The following is a 16334-nucleotide window of genomic DNA, read 5'->3' on the forward strand; positions in this document are numbered from 1 at the left end:
CGAAATCGATAAATATGCAAATTCCGCAATTGTACTAAAAAATTGATTGGGAAACATCTATTTATTATCAGAACTCGGGAGATATATCTGAGGGTGAAAAATCATATTTAGGAAACATGAAAAAAGTCGATGTACACATAAAGAGAGCTGGTATGTGAAGTGTTTAAGAACAATATTTCAATTGATGTTGGGGTGTCTAAATGGCTCACTTGGTAAGCTGCTGTACTCACGCAGTTGCAAGCGCTGGTTCGAATCCCCTCAATATTTAAAGGGTGCCGAAATGGCTCGCTTGGTAAGCTGCTGTACTCAGGCATTTGCAAGCGCTGGTTCGAATCCTCGCAATGTTTAATTTAGCCACAGCCATACCACGTTGAGTACACCGCTTCCCGTCCGATCAGCGAAGTTAAGCAACGTTGGGTCTGGTTAGTACTTGGATGGGTGACCGCCTGGGAACACCAGATGCTGTTGGCATCCCTACGTGTCAAGTGGGGTTGGTGGAGGATTAGTGCCCCTCTCTGTAAAACAATTAACTCTAAGCCGTTGGCCACCCCGTTTAGGATACATGGCGTCTGGCAATGAATAAATGAATGAATGTTGGAGCCACTGAACGAAGCGAGCAACTTCAAATATTTTTTATTTCCAGTAGAAACATTTTTAGTGGTAGGTGGTGGCGAGCACTCATTTGATGTAGTGCTGCCTACTTCTTCCTTAGCTTTTATCATTCTTTTTCTATGCCTGCCCTCCTCTCTTCCTATTTCTCTCATTCCTGTCACTACTTATTGCTCTTCTTTCCGTTACAGGTGGCTAAATGGTTTTCTGTAAGCCAAGAAATCATTTACAAAGCTGGGTGGTAACCAAATAACCAAACCATATATATATATATATATATATATATATATATATATATATATATATATATATATATATATATATATATATATATGGCTATTAGACTGTTATTTAAACAAATAACAGAGTCAAATGGCCATCCCGTACGGGATTACACCGAGCCCCCGACTGAATAATATATATATATATATATATATATATATATATATATATATATATATATATATATATATATATGTATATATTGAAAGCTGGAGTTACACTATTACCCACATTTCCATAGGTAAAATAACCCAAAACTGATATATCGTGGCAAGTATTATTAAGCTTTGGACTCACCTATAAATTTATGCGAAAAAGTATAAACACTATTGCAATACCGAGCTATAAAATTTATTATCATCTTTTAAGTTATTCATACAAAATGCAGGTTGAAGGAACTGAATGAACTCTTAATTGCGTCTGGAGTTTGTCTGAATTCTTTCGTTATCATCTAAAAACCTAATAATTCTTGGCGAAAACGCTAAATATGTAACTTCAACAAATGAACTCTGAATTACCTCGGAAAAACTACTAAATGTATTGATTGAGTAAAGCTAAGAACCCATTGAATGATGCTAAAACCCATTGAGTGATGCTGAAAACCTATAATTGAGAGCAAAAACACCAAATAAGCAACTTCTACATTTGTACTCAAATTAGATCGGAGACTCTTCCATTTGAAATCTAAATTTTAGAGATAATTTTTGAGGAGAAACTTCCATGACAAAGCAAAAATTATAATTATGGCTAAATGAAGTAATACCTAGAATAAAATCGAATCAAAGTTAAAGAAGGCTTACATTTGAAAGTTTTAATCCCAGAGTTTTTCGTTTTATTAGACGAAAACAATTTGAAAATTTGGATAAAATGGGTCAAATATAAAACATGGAAGATTTTCGCAGTATGACGGTCCGTGTGATATCTTTATTTATAATTTCCAGGATAAAATCATTACGAGGGGTACGTTTTTTATTGATTATTAGGAAAAACAAAATACATAGCCCTACTCAGATATACAACTTATAATCATTATTTAGTTCATATTTGATGAGAAAAAAAAAAATCAGGTTGCAGGAGAGTCGACCTGAGTTGTGTCTGCAGTGTAGAGATTATCTCGATTTTTAATTTCCGATGTGTCAATTCCCCTATTATTTGCCTTGACTTCACAGATGATAGGTAGTGCCAAAGGTGAACCAGTTACGGCCGTTACCATTGTTTTTGGGGTTAGTTCAAATCTATTTTACTAGAGTGATGGATGTATAAACGTATTTTTGGCGAAATCGCTAAATATGCAACATCCACAAATGTACTTAAAACTGATTGCAAATCCCACTTAATTATTACCAAAACAGAATACATTTCTGAGGAGGAAAAAATCATATTTAGAGAACGTATCACAAGAAATCGAATAAATTTTGTGGGGGGTCACCGAAAGAGACGAGAAACATCGAATGATTTTTTTTTTTTTTTCAAATGTAGCTGGAGAACTTTAAAACTTCATCGACCCTCCTGACTGAATATATATATATATATATATATATATATATATATATATATATATATATATATATATATATATATATATACGTGTGTGTGTGTGTATATATATATAAATATATATGTATGTATATATTTTACATTCACTCAGGAGGATCGATGAAGTTTTAAAGTGCTCCAACTACATATAAAATAAATATTCATTCGAAGTTTCTCGTCCCCTTCGGTGACCCCCACATAAAATGCAGCTTAATGTTCTTAAGCACCTAGCACGCCAGCTATCTTTACATGTCATTCGATATTTATATTTACATGGAGCCTCTGTGGGACAGTGGTACAGTGTGCATTTTCGTACACGGGTGAGCCAGGGTTCGCGCCCAGCCAGGGTAATAAACTTTGGGAGAGTTCACCAGGCTACGTACTGCATTGGCAGACACAAAGGGTTCTGCGGTTGAACCGGTGTCGCTTACTATAAAGTATAATTGCACCCAATTGGCTTGCGCTGGCCGATTACACTTGGTTCACAGACTACAGACACATCCATAGCCGCTCCAGCACTACAATTACACTTACAAGCACTTCTCATCCTACATACAATCTCTACTGGACAGCTTAAGCCACTTGGTATAGAGATACATTGGCTGTATCGTCCCGACTTCCATGAGAAACGTAGGAGCCCGGGGCTAGGCAATTGGTCCCGACATTTAAGATGAGTGACCAGCCTCATTCATCCCTGAGTGGCATTGCACGAGCACTCAGTCTCAACCACAATTTGGATATAAACCTTCATGGGCTCAATCCGGTTGGAGCGCAATAATTACCCACTAAACCACCAGACGCCAAACTTTGGTTATATGCTTACCACCCAGAGTAGTAAATGGTTTCCTGGTGTACAGGAAACCATTTGGCTTGTCATTGTAGAGTCACCCACAGGCAAAGGAAGAGGAAATAATGAAAAAAAAAAAAAAAAAAAAAGACAAGACGAAGTGTAATGTCACCCCTAGGCAGAAGGACAAAGAGAGAATGAAGGAAAGACAAGAGGATATAAGGAAAGAAGAATGGAGGAGAGCAAAGGGCAGACACCCGACAGCAGCACTACATCGAGTGAGTGGATGGTGAGCGCCCCCATACCACAACAGGATATATATATATATATATATATATATATATATATATATATATATATATATATATACTTAATATTCGATAAGTATTGGCTTTTTTTTATAGCTTTGACATCGCGGATGAAAGGTTGTATGAAGGGTGAACTAGTTACGGCTGATAACATTCTCCTTGGGCTTAGTTCAAATGAGGAGTAGACCGTAGCACCAGTCGAACAGGGCAGTACGCCCGAGGTGGATGGCAAGCTGGTGATAGGGAGTGCTGGAGCTCCAATTTCACCAGCCCTCAGGACTTGATCCTGTCGATCCCCCTTTGCTGAACATTTTCAGTGCATTCATGTACACAGAGTACGCCAGCATGCTCTCTTAATACCTCTACCTTCAACTGTCGACACCACACTACATGCGCATATCACACCCTCTATAACTCTCTTTAGAAATGGCCTCTGCAATGTTACTATCAAATGAGGTGGTACCTCGGAGGCAGTGTAGGGTTGGCGGTACAGGGTCCTCCCGGTCGCCATCAAGCGACTGCCGGCAGCGACTGTTGCTATTTCTGCTAGTGCTCGACAGCGAAGAAGTGAAAGTGCGGCCTTATTCTTCACCAACATCCGCGGCCTTACCACAAATTTAAACTCAGTTCATTTTTTCCTTCAGTCGATATCCCCTTTGGCCCTTTTCTTCACAGAACCACAAATCTCAACCTCTACTGATATATCCCCATTTTGTTTTCCCGGTTAACATCTCCTAACAAAACCGTAATAAGGGCGGCACCTGTTGGTATATCCAATCCCAATATGCACTTGACACCATTTTAATTTTCACTTCATCCAATTTTGAGTGCCCATCGTATAAACAAAATTGTCAAAATATTACCAAATATATTTGTGTAGTTTATCGCTCCCTCAATGCTTCTTCGGAACCCAGTGTATTTGGTACCATATCCACACAGGTGAGTAACCTTAACTTTGCCCTTAGCACCGATTTTACCATCTTGGGTAATTCTAACATACATAATGTTGAATGGTTATTGCATTCTGATAGGACTGACGACGTTGCTCTAGAGTGCGAGATGTTTGAAGAATCGTTTAATCTCAACAAGCTGGTAAAGCAACCAACCAGAATACCTGATAATTCTGACCATAATGCCCATCTATTGGATTTTTTATCGACAAATAATCCAGATCAACACAGGATAGAGGTACTGTTACCACTTGGATCCTCTGACCTAGTGGTCAGAGATCAAAGCCTCATTAGTTAACCCACCGACACCTCCCCGTTCTGAACCTGTCAGGGTGACCCGATGGCACTTTGATAGGGCAAACTGGGATGGATTTAGAAATTATCTTGCTGCTGACATTCCATGGCAGTCTTTCTTCTAGTGATCCCTATTCTACCCAGTCCCACATTTGCAACTTAAAACTAGCTGGTGTGGATTTATTCATACCGACAAGTTCCCTAAAAGATCGAACTCTCCAAAATGGTTTGATGGCAACTGTTCCAAAAGTCAGCATATCAAAAACATCTGAATCACTCTCTCAATTTAAAGTTGCTAGAAATCATGCGAAAACTATAATAAACTTTCCTGAAAGGCATCAAAACTACTTAACAACCCTAATAATAGAATATTCTGGTCAACTCTCAATTCTTTCAATAATAACCTTAACAAGTCATCATCCATTCCCCGTCAAATCTTCAGATGGCAACATTACAAATCGCCCGCGTGGGAAAGCGGATATTTTTACCAATACATTTGCCAGAAACTCTACAACAGATGATACTAGCCATAATGCCCCAGTACTAGAACTAGAAACCACTGAAATTGCCCCACTTAAAATACATAAAAGATACGTAAAATCCATCCTAGCCAGATGGAATTCCGCCAATTGATTTGAAAAAGTGTTCTCCTGAACTTCCCTCTGTTCTAGCTAAATTATTCAGACTATTCTTTATTCCCAATTTCATGGAAAGAAGCCAATATCCACCCAGTTCTGAAGAAAGGAGGTTCCTCTGACCCCTCTGATTATAGATCAATAGCTGTCACATCTCTAAGGTATTTCAAACTTTCATAAATAAGCACATTATTAAGCATCTTGAATCCAACAACTTTAGTGATAGACAATATGGTTTTCGCCACGATAGCTCCACCATTGACGATCTCCTAACTCATACCATTCATCAATCAACTGATCTACATGGAGAAACTCATGAAGTAGCTCTTGAAAGTTTATGGCACCGTTCCCTGCTGTCCAAACTCCCTTGCTGTGGACTAACGTCTTGTTCTTTTGATTTTTTCATTTCTCAGTGGCAGGAAAATAAGAGTGAGAGCAGATGTATATTCCAATTTTCACTCAACGCCAGCGTGCAGCAGGGGTCAGTTCTGGCACCAACCCTGTTCCTGATTCATATTAATGATCTCGTCACCCACAATCCCATCCACTCATACGCAGATGACTCAACACTACACAGTTCATTCAAACTCAGTCACCCATCTACAAAGTTTAATATCTATACCTCTCAACTCAGTACAGCCATCTCCATAAATTAAGATTTATCTACGATCAGTGAACGGGGACAAAACAACCTTGTCTCATTTAATGCTAGTAAAACTAAATATATACAAGTTTCGGACATTACCTTCAGTGCTACTAATATTCCCATCTCCAAAAGTATTGAAATTCCTGGCCTCTGACAACAATGCTCTCAGCTGGACCTCTGATGCTAGATCATTTGCTAAAACCGCCTAAAAAAAAACTTCGATTATTGTACAGAGTCCGTAATGTCATGTGCTCTCTCAGCTTGAATATTGCTCACCCTTGTGGATTGGATGTGGAGAGGCTGCATTAAAAAAACTAGATAAAAATCAAAACAAAGATGTTACAACTATTAACAACCCTGTAATTACAAATAAACTACCTCCCCTGCAAGTAAGAAGAAATATTGCCTCCCTTGCAATATTTTACGGATAGTTTTTTAGTAAATGCTCAGACCTTTCCATGCCTTCCCTCGTGCTACTCGGGCATCTGGTAGCGCTCATGACTGGAATGTCAGCCATATTGCAGAACTTCTGCCTATCAGAATTCTTTCATTCCCCGAACTGCATCTCTCTGGAACTCGCTTTCCTAGAGTCGTTTCCCTCCAAATTTCAACCTACAGCTGTTCTAATCTGTTGCATATATTTTATGAATAGAGGACACCATTATCTGATGAATGGATTTTTATTACTAAAATTCAGAAAACATTGGAGAGGGTGAGAAAATTCCGTCTTTAAAGAAAAAAATCAGATATCGATTCACAGATGCATGTCATTTCAGGGTATTATACCCACAGAGTTTCTTTTCATTGGATACTTGAAAACCATAAAAATTTGGCAGTTAATGGAACCTTTTTTTTTTTTTTTATCTGCATAACCCAGGCCAAATGGAAGATTTTCGCGGTATGACGATCCGTGAGATATCTTTATTCATATTTACTAAGAAAAAATCACTAGGAGACAATAAATCGTTTACAAGAACATCGTTTTTAATTGATTTTCATATTTACATTATTAGGAAAAACCAAATTCATAGCCCTACTCATATATACTATTTATAATCATTATTTGGTTCTTCATATACGCAATTCTTTTTGATAACATTCAGGTTGCAAGAGCTTTGACCTGAGCTGTTGTGTCTGTCGTGTTGAGATTACAATGTCTTCGTTTTTAATTACCGGTAAGTCTATTTCCCTTTTCAGTTTTGACATCACTGAACCAGGTACGGCAAATAAGAGTGTCGTTGGGGATAGTTTAAATCTATTTTACTAGATTGATGGATGTATAAACGTCTATTTGGCCGAAATTGCAAAATATGCAACTTACGCAAATGTACCGAACATAGATTGGGAAACCTCTAATTATTACCAAAGCTCAGAAAACATTACTGAGGGTGAGAAAATCATACTTCGGAAAAATATAAGGACATCGTTTGACACGTAAAGAGAGCTGGTATGCGAAGTGCTTAAGAACAATAAGTTTTCAACGGATATGGATGTCACCAAAAACACCGAGAAGCAGAATGATTATTCATTTTTTTTTTATCTACACTACAAACATTTTAAAATAACATCGAAGCTTACAATTGAAAAAAAAAAAATTATGAAGGTTCGTGTCATATTTCTTTAGGTAAAATCTTTCAGAACTGATACATAGGGACAAGCAATATTGATGAGGTATTGTCTCACCTGTAAATTTATTCGAGAAAGTTCGAACATTATCGCAATACCGAAGTATATAGTGTCCTACCATATACAAATTATCTCATCTACGTAGACATATAGGGCATGACAGCTACAAAAATTGCAAACTGAAGGAACGTTGAATGAACTCCATTAATGTCGTCATGAGACTGTTAGGATTCTTACGTTCTGAAGAGGGTCATTAAGTGATGCTAAAAACTGCACAATTGTTGGCGAAAACACTAAATATGCAACTTCAACAAATGTGCTCAAATTAGCTAGGAAACACTCCCAATTGTAGCCTAAAATTGAGAACATTTATTATTTTTTTTTAATTTTTTTTTTTTATATAATAATCATGGCGGCGCAACTGCCAGGGTCATATGCCGCCGTATAGCAAAGAAGTAAAAAGCAAAAAACTAAAAATAGAGGATAAGCCACACAATAAAAAAAGGAGAAATTCTAAATATCCTTAAAAAGTCCTGCCTCCTTCACAAACGAGAGGGTTGCCCCTCCCAAGGCACAGGCATCCTCCCCAAGCACGGAGGAAAGATGATACACACCACCATCCGTTTGGTGGTCAGAGAGGAACCGACGCCGCAAATCCTCAAGACTAGGACACTCCACCAACAGGTGCCGAACAGTCAAGGGAACCAGACAGTCATCACAGAATGGAGGAGGAGCCCTTTCCATTAAAAAACCGTGAGAGAAACGGGTGTGGCCAATGCGGAGGCGGCACAAAGCAGTCTCCCATTGACGAGGGAAGCCCTGGTAACTGAATGAGCCCACCTTCTGGCAAATCGAGCGCAACTTATTGGCACCCACAGCATCCCAATGCTCCTGCCAACAGCACCAAACCCTGAAGGCAATAAAGGAGCGCATATCTGCAGCAGGCAGACGATACAGAGGGGACTGTGCAAGAGGGGGACGAGCCGCTGCCGCCTTGGCCAGCTGATCAGCTCGTTCATTCCCTGCCACTCCTACATGAGCTGGAACCCAACAGAAATCTACACGACATCCACGACGCCCTAAAAGGAAAAGCCACTCTAAAATGGATAAAACCAAAGGATGAGAGGGATTAAAAGACTCCATTGCAGAAAGAGCACTTTGTGAGTCACTAAAAACAGTAAAAGCAGTGTGGGGGAGAGTGAAGAGAATCTGAAGGGCAAATAAAATAGCAGTCAGCTCAGCCGTAAAAACAGAAGCAGTCACAGGGAGGCTCCCACCTCGACAGAAGGTGGGAAACACCACACCAAAGCCCACACCCGCATCAGACTTAGATCCATCAGTATAAACTGGTATGGAGTCCCCATGAGAAGAGGCATGCTCTAAAAACAGAGAAAATAAAACCTGAGAAGGAAGGGAGGCCTTACTGGATGAGAAGAAACGACAAAATGTCACCCTGGGGAGAAGCCAGTAGCCCACCCTCGGGACACGGTGGGGAGTGATCGGCACAGAAGGAACAGAGAAGCTAGGCATAATCGACTGCACCCTGAAACCAAAGGGCTTTGGAAAGGATGGCCGAGTGGCAAAAATAGGTGACCGAGAATCTTGAGAGGCCTTGAGAAAGGGCACGGAGTCTGGGAGACGAGATAAGCAATACCAACATCTCATCAAAAGGGAAGAGCGGAGCAAGTCTAGAGGAAGGACACCAGCATCAGCCAACAAACTCGAAATCGGTGAAGATCGGAATGCCCCAGTGGCGAGACGAACACCAGCATGATGTATGGAATCTAAAATACGAAGCCGGGCTTCTGAGGCAGAGGAATAAACTTCACATCCATAATGAAGTTTGGATAAAATCGGAGACTGATGCAAGAGGAGGAGGGTCTTGCGATCAGCTCCCCAGTATGTGTGCGCTAAAACTTTCAAGAGACCCAATGCTCTGAGACACTCAGCTTTTACGTACCTCAAGTGAGGGACCCAAGTCAACCGGCTGTCAAAAATCAGCCCTAAAAACCGGGTTTCCTTTAAACACGAAATACGACGCCCATCTAAAAAAAAGGTTTGGGTCAGGGTGGACTCCACGAATGCGACAAAAATGCATGGCAACGGTCTTCTTGAAGGAAAATCGAAAACCTCGTTCATCAGCCCATCTAGAGACACGGTTGAGAGCCATCTGCATCCTCCTTTCTGCCATTGACATCCGTGAGGCAGTGACAGAGATTGATAAATCGTCAACATAGAGAGAGCCACGAACACCATCAGGGAGCACAGAAATAACGCTGTTAATTGCCACTGCGAAAAGGGTAACACTTAGTATGCTCCCTTGTGGCACACCATCCTCAAGGGGACGTGCAGTAGACAGCTCACTCCCGACTCGGACCCGAATAAAACGATTAGACAAAAACTCCCGGATAAAAGTGGGGAGTTGCCCACGGAGACCAAACTCATAAAGAGATTGCAATATACCATGACGCCAGGAAGTGTCGTACGCCTTCTCCAAATCAAAGAACACTGTGATATGATGCTGGTTAGTTGCAAAAGCCTGGCAGATGGAAGATTCTAAAGAAAGGAGAGCATCTGTGGTCGACCGCATCTTCCGAAACCCACACTGGACTGGAGACAAGTAACCACCCTTCTCTAAGTACCACATGAGCCGACTATTCACCATCTTTTCGAGGACCTTACAAAGGCAAGATGTCAGCGAGATAGGGCGATAATTAGTGGCCTGCAAGTGATCCTTACCCGGCTTAGGGATGGGGAGAACCACAGCAACACCCCATGAGGTCGGAAACCCACCATTGCACCAAATTCTGTTATACAGTGACAACAGAAAATGAAGGGCTGCATCAGGCAAGTGGTGTAAGAAGGCATATGGGACATCATCCAAGCCTGGAGACGAGTCACGACACTGCGACAATGCCATCTGAAGTTCAGAAGCAGAAAAAGCAACATTATACGACTCCTCCGCAGTAGATGGAAAACTAATGCCCAAAGATTCCAGGTGCTGTCGGCGGCGTGCCGACGGGGATGAGGTGTCCTTCCTAGAGACATTAGCAAAATGAGCGGCAAATATCTCGGCAACAGACGAAGAATGAGCCACCACCACACCTGCATGAGATAAAACAGGAGGAGAGGGAACAGGAAATTTCCCTGAAATCTTCCTCACCCGTTTCCACACTTTTGTGAGAGGAGTCTGTGAAGAAATTGAAGAAACAAATGATGCCCAAGACTTCCTCCTAGCCTCCTTCATAACCCGCCGGGCATGAGCTCGGGCTCTCCTATATGCCGCTAAGTAACCAGGGTCACCTCGGTGACGACGGAGTCGGGAGAAAGCAACACGTTTAGCCCTAACAGCAGAAGCACACTCATCAGTCCACCAGGGAACTGGACGGCAAGGAAAGTGACCAGCTGTTCTCGGAATACTCTGCAGTGCCGCCGAGTGTAGTAAGTCTGTGAAATACTCAACAGCAGCATCAGTGCTGACAAAATCCTCCACACATTGGTTCGGGGAACACAGCTCCTCAAAAACCGGCCAGACCGCCCTATCCAAGCGCCAGCGGGGAAGACGACGCCGAGGCGCACTCTGTGTCGATCTTAATAAAATAGGGAAGTGGTCACTGCCATGTAAGTCTGGTAACACAGCCCATGTAAAATTCAGGGCTACCCCTGCAGAGCACAGAGACAAATCAATAGAAGTAAAAATACCCGTTTGACTATGGAAGTAAGTAACTTCACCAGAATTAAAAATGTACAGGTCCACATCCTCCACAATGGAGGCTAACATAGTACCTCTAGCATCAGCTGTGGAGCCACCCCACAGGGGATGATGACTGTTCATGTCACCCAGCAAGAAATAGGGTGAGGGAAGTGCACGAATAAGATTTTCAAGATCAACCCTCTCAATAGTGGCACTAGGAGGGAGGTACAAAGAGCACACAGTATAACGACAGGGAAGGAAAATCTGGAGAGCAACAGCCTGCAGTGGAGTGTTAAGATTCACAGCAGTGAAAGGTATGTCACTGCGTACTAGAATAGCCACACCCCCACCATGACCTTGTCCAGGAAGAGGATCTGAATAAAAAACCTGGTAACCAGGTGGGCAGGGAGGCGCGGCATCACCAACCATTGTCTCTTGTAGGCAAACACACACAGGTGAATACTCAGCCAGAAGCCAACGGAGTTCCTCCCAGTTGGCTCGTAAACCACGGCAGTTCCATTGAATAATATTAGCCATTAAAACTACGGAAATAAAAAGGGGCAGGGGAGAGGGACACACAGAAAACCATTAAAAAATACTAAAAATATTAAAATGGAGGAACTATATACACAAAAGAAAGGGTCACTTAGTGGAAACCACTGAGCGACCCTGGGAGACAATCTTCTTGGGAATGCGGATACGCCCACTAAGGGGCTTGCCACGGGCAGCAGCATGGCTAGAACGAGGGCCTGGGGTCTGCGAAGTGTTGGGAGACTTCACAGACACCCGTCGCTGCCCAGCAGGAGAGGAAGAGCTACTCCGAACCCTGCCCGGGGCCCCCAGTGAACCAAGAGGTCGAGCAGGAGGGATTGGGGTCCTGGCCTCCAAACGTGGAGAGGGCAGGACAGGATCCTCAGAGGTAACCGGAGGAGGAACATCCGATACCCCAGAGGAAGAGGTGCCAGACTGACCTGACACCCCAGAAGCCCCCGAAGACCCAGAAGCAGGGTCTGAGGGCTGTTGCACAGATGGAGTGACTACAGAGGGTGTGGACTCCACGACCGACACCTTGCTTGGAGGATCTTCAAGACTCAAAGACTCTGAGGAACCACGATGACGTTTAGCGAATGAAGAATGTGCACCATGACTAACAGGGGATACCATAGATGTAGAGGTCGAGTCTTGAACTGTAGCGGCAACCGTCTCAAGTGCGGGAGATTGTTGCACTGGCATGGGATCAACAGATGAAGGCATAGGAGCTGACACAACAGGAGGAACTCGAGTCTGCTGCTGGACAGGTCGATGAGGACGGCTATGACCGGACAAAACTGACGCATAAGACACTCCGTTACGGAAAACAGATGACATGGCTCTACTCCTGGCCTCAGAAAAGCTTATTTTGTCACGATTACGGATGAGGAGGATCTCCTTCTCCAAGCAAAACCGAGCACAGTCTTTAGATGAAGCAGGATGTGCCTCGCCACAGTGCAAACAACAAACAGGTCCAGGACAGTCCTGTCCTGCATGAGTGGATTCTCCACAACTGACACACACCACTGGGAGGCCCTGTTGCAAACGACGACAGACTCGCCCAACATGCCCGTACATCTGACAGTGGTAGCAGCGTCGTGGATTTGGTACAAAGGGTTTAACCCTAAGGGACAACCAAGCCACCTTTATGGATGAAGGCAGAACAGTACAGTCGAACGTCAGCAACAAGGATGGAGTTGGGGTAAGTACACCATCAACCTTCTTCCGAAACCTCTCCACTTTGACAACCCTGTGGACCTGGAGTTCTTCAAGTAGCTTCTCTTCACTGTAGCGAAGTAAGTCTTTGGAGAAAACAACACCTCGACACTGATTGAAAAAAGCATGAGGGACACAAGAAAACAGCGCATCCGGGTCCTTACACTGAGCAGCCAGCCGGGAACCCTCTTCAGGGGATGTAACCTCCACTAGTAGGCTACCATCCCCCTGAGGTGAAATCTTCGGCTCCCTCCCACAGATTGACATGATTCGCCGATGAACAGTAAAAATATCCAAGTTCGCAATAGGTTGACCATCCAAAGTACGAATGGTGTAGTACCTTGCGAAGTCAACCCTCTCAAAGACACCCGGCAGGACCTCACGGGCATGTCCACAATATGTTGTCTGTTGCCGGCTCTTCTTTATAGTGGCCACTGACCGTAAACCACTGGAACCAGGAAGGTATGGTTCCAGGGTGGCAGTATGGGCCTCACCAGCCAGAGGCACAGGAGGCACACAGGAGGGAGACTGCAATGGATGGTCAGGGACGGAAGCAGGGTCGTCAGCTGTAAAAGATTTAACCGAGGCCATATTCAAAATAAACCACCTTCATTCCCCCACCCCTCCACCCACCATGGAGCCCAACAAGGGGAGGCCATATGCCAGGGAAAGCACCACTGGCGACCCCAGAGGTAGTGGGAAAGTATACGCAGGTAACCACCAAGGGACCCTGACAAGGGTGACTCCAGGACGATAGGAGCCACCAGGTCCCCCAGTGCCCGCTTGACCCTAAAGCCACTAGGTGACTAGCCTGGATGGCTAGCCAGTGACCAGCCGATTGACCTGGTCGGGCCCAACCAGGCCACCCGTCTAGCCAGAATAAGGGACCAAAGAGGTGTATTGCTAGCTGCAGGGCGCACCATGCAGCATCGCTCAACCACCAGGACTTCCGTCTCCCAGCATTACGGGACGCCACGCACGGCAAACACGTGGGGAGGCAACAGTCCCGCCCTAGATGACAGATGGGCAGGGACTGACATCACCAGTAGGCCTCCTCTACCAGTGATGTAGGGGGTGCTTGGTCCACAAGGCCGACAAATGCCAAACCCTACAAAGGTAGGCTTGCCTCCCAAGTAGGTGGCACTGCCAACCATGCTTCAAGCCCCACCACCACGTCAAGGTGACCCCCTACAGTGGGGAGAACATTTATTAAGAGCTGAAAGTTCCGCCACAAAGAAAAAAATCACTAAGTATAAATGAAGTGATACACAGAATGAAATCGATTCACATTTAAATATGGCTGCCAATTGAAGGTTTTAATCCCAAAGAGTTTCGTTTTGTTATAGACGTGAAAACAATTTGGAAATTTAGAGATAATTGGATGGTATTTTTATCTGGATAACTGGGGCATTGTGGCATCTAGAGGCTGAAATTCAAATAAAAATATTGAATATCGTCACAGTACGTCCGTTCGTGATTTTTTTTTTTTTTATCACACATTAGCAGGAAAAACTGAATACATACCCGTACTGAGTTATACAGTTCATAAAAAGTACTTGGTTAATGATGGGTCAAAAAAAAAAAAAAAATCCTGTTGCACGAGCAACGACCTGAACTGTTATGTTTCCATGGTTGACAAAAACTTTTTTTTTCCGGTCTATTTTTTTTTTTTTTTCAAGCCATGACCACGGATAAATGGCAGTGCCAAAGGAGATCTAGTTATGTCTAACAGCACTCTCCGAGGTTTGTTCAGTTGTAGTGGAGTGACGGCTGTTACAAGTATTTCAGGGCGAAATCGTAAAATATGGAACTTCCACAAATGTACTCAAAATTGATTGGAAAACAAACAAACAAACAAAAAGATCTGAGGGTGAAAAAATTATATTTAGGAAACAAGATGAAATCGATTGACATATAAAGAGAGCTGGCATGTGACGTGTTTCAGAACATTTAGTTTTATCTGATGTTGGTCACCGAAACAAATGAGAAATGTTAATATATTTTTTTTTATCAGTAGTTCTTGCACTTTGAAATTTCATCGACCGTCTTCGTGGAACGTGAAAAAAAATATATATATTTTCACATGCCACATTTGCTTAGTTAAAATCTCTCAAAACTGATACTTCGTGAGAAGGAACGCTAATAAGCTTTTGACTCTCATCTATAAAGTAATACGAGGAAGCACAGACACTATCTCCTATTCTCAATCTTCGTGGACAGCAACAAATAATATAGGTTGAAGAAACAGTGAATGAATTGTATTAACGCCCTCTGGAGATTGGTTGAATTTTTACCTCATGGAGGTCATTTGCGAGATCCTAAAAACTGCATAATTGACTGCGAAGAGTTTCGCAAATGTACTCTAAATAAGCTTGGAAACACTCCCAATGGTAACTAGAATTCATGGAACATTTCTGAGGTTGAGAAAATTCTTTCAAAAAACAAATTCAGTAAGTGATGAAATCGATTTACAGGTAAAGATCACTAGACCCAAAAGAGTCTCGTTTCATTGGACACATGAAGACAACTTGGAAATTTAGAAAATAAACAGATCCTATTCTTATCTGCATAACTAGGGCATTGAAGTGGCATCTTGAACCTAGTGATCAAATATGGGACATAGTAGATTTTATCGGTATGACGTCGTGTAAAAATAACTCCGAAAAGGATAAAATCAGTTACATGAAAATCGTTTAATAGATATAGCTTCTGGTTCCACATATACAGTTTTATTGTTGATGAGAAGCCTAAAAAAGAATAATACCAGGTTCCAGGAGCGTCGACATAAACTGTTGTGTCTGCCGTGGTGAGAGTAACTAGATTTTACATTTCAAATGACTCTAACGGCTTATTTTTAAGCATTGACTTGGCGGGTAAAAGAAAATGCCAAAGGTGATCTACTAAAGGCTGATAGCACTGTCTTTGGGAGTAATTCAAATGTATTTTACTGGACTGATCGATATATAAACGTATTTTTGGGCTAAATCGTTAAGTATTCAACTTTCACAAAATGTACTCAATACTGATTGGGAAAAACCTAATTATTATTGAAACAGAAGACATATCAGAACATGACAAATATATTTTGGGAATATATAGCAAGAAATCGGTTGACACGCAGAGTTGTCATGTTAGATGTTTAAGAACGATGTTTTAATTGATATGGGGGTCACCGAAACAAGCGAAAAACAAAATGTAAAATCTAGTTAATCTCACCACGG

The 16334-nt window shown here is 42.3% G+C and overlaps 1 non-coding gene across 1 annotated transcript; it reads left to right on the forward strand.

The window, feature by feature from the left end:
- The first annotated feature begins 353 nt into the window (after window positions 1-353).
- On the forward strand, window positions 354-471 carry LOC145402964 (5S ribosomal RNA). Its single transcript, XR_013897900.1, has one exon. It is a non-coding gene; the product is annotated as a 5S ribosomal RNA (ribosomal RNA).
- The last annotated feature ends 15863 nt before the right edge of the window (window positions 472-16334 follow it).

The sequence above is a fragment of the Coenobita brevimanus genome, chromosome 59 (assembly GCF_032717465.1).
Source record: "Coenobita brevimanus isolate Jiangsu-jjx chromosome 59, ASM3271746v2, whole genome shotgun sequence".
Classification (NCBI taxonomy): domain Eukaryota; kingdom Metazoa; phylum Arthropoda; class Malacostraca; order Decapoda; family Coenobitidae; genus Coenobita; species Coenobita brevimanus.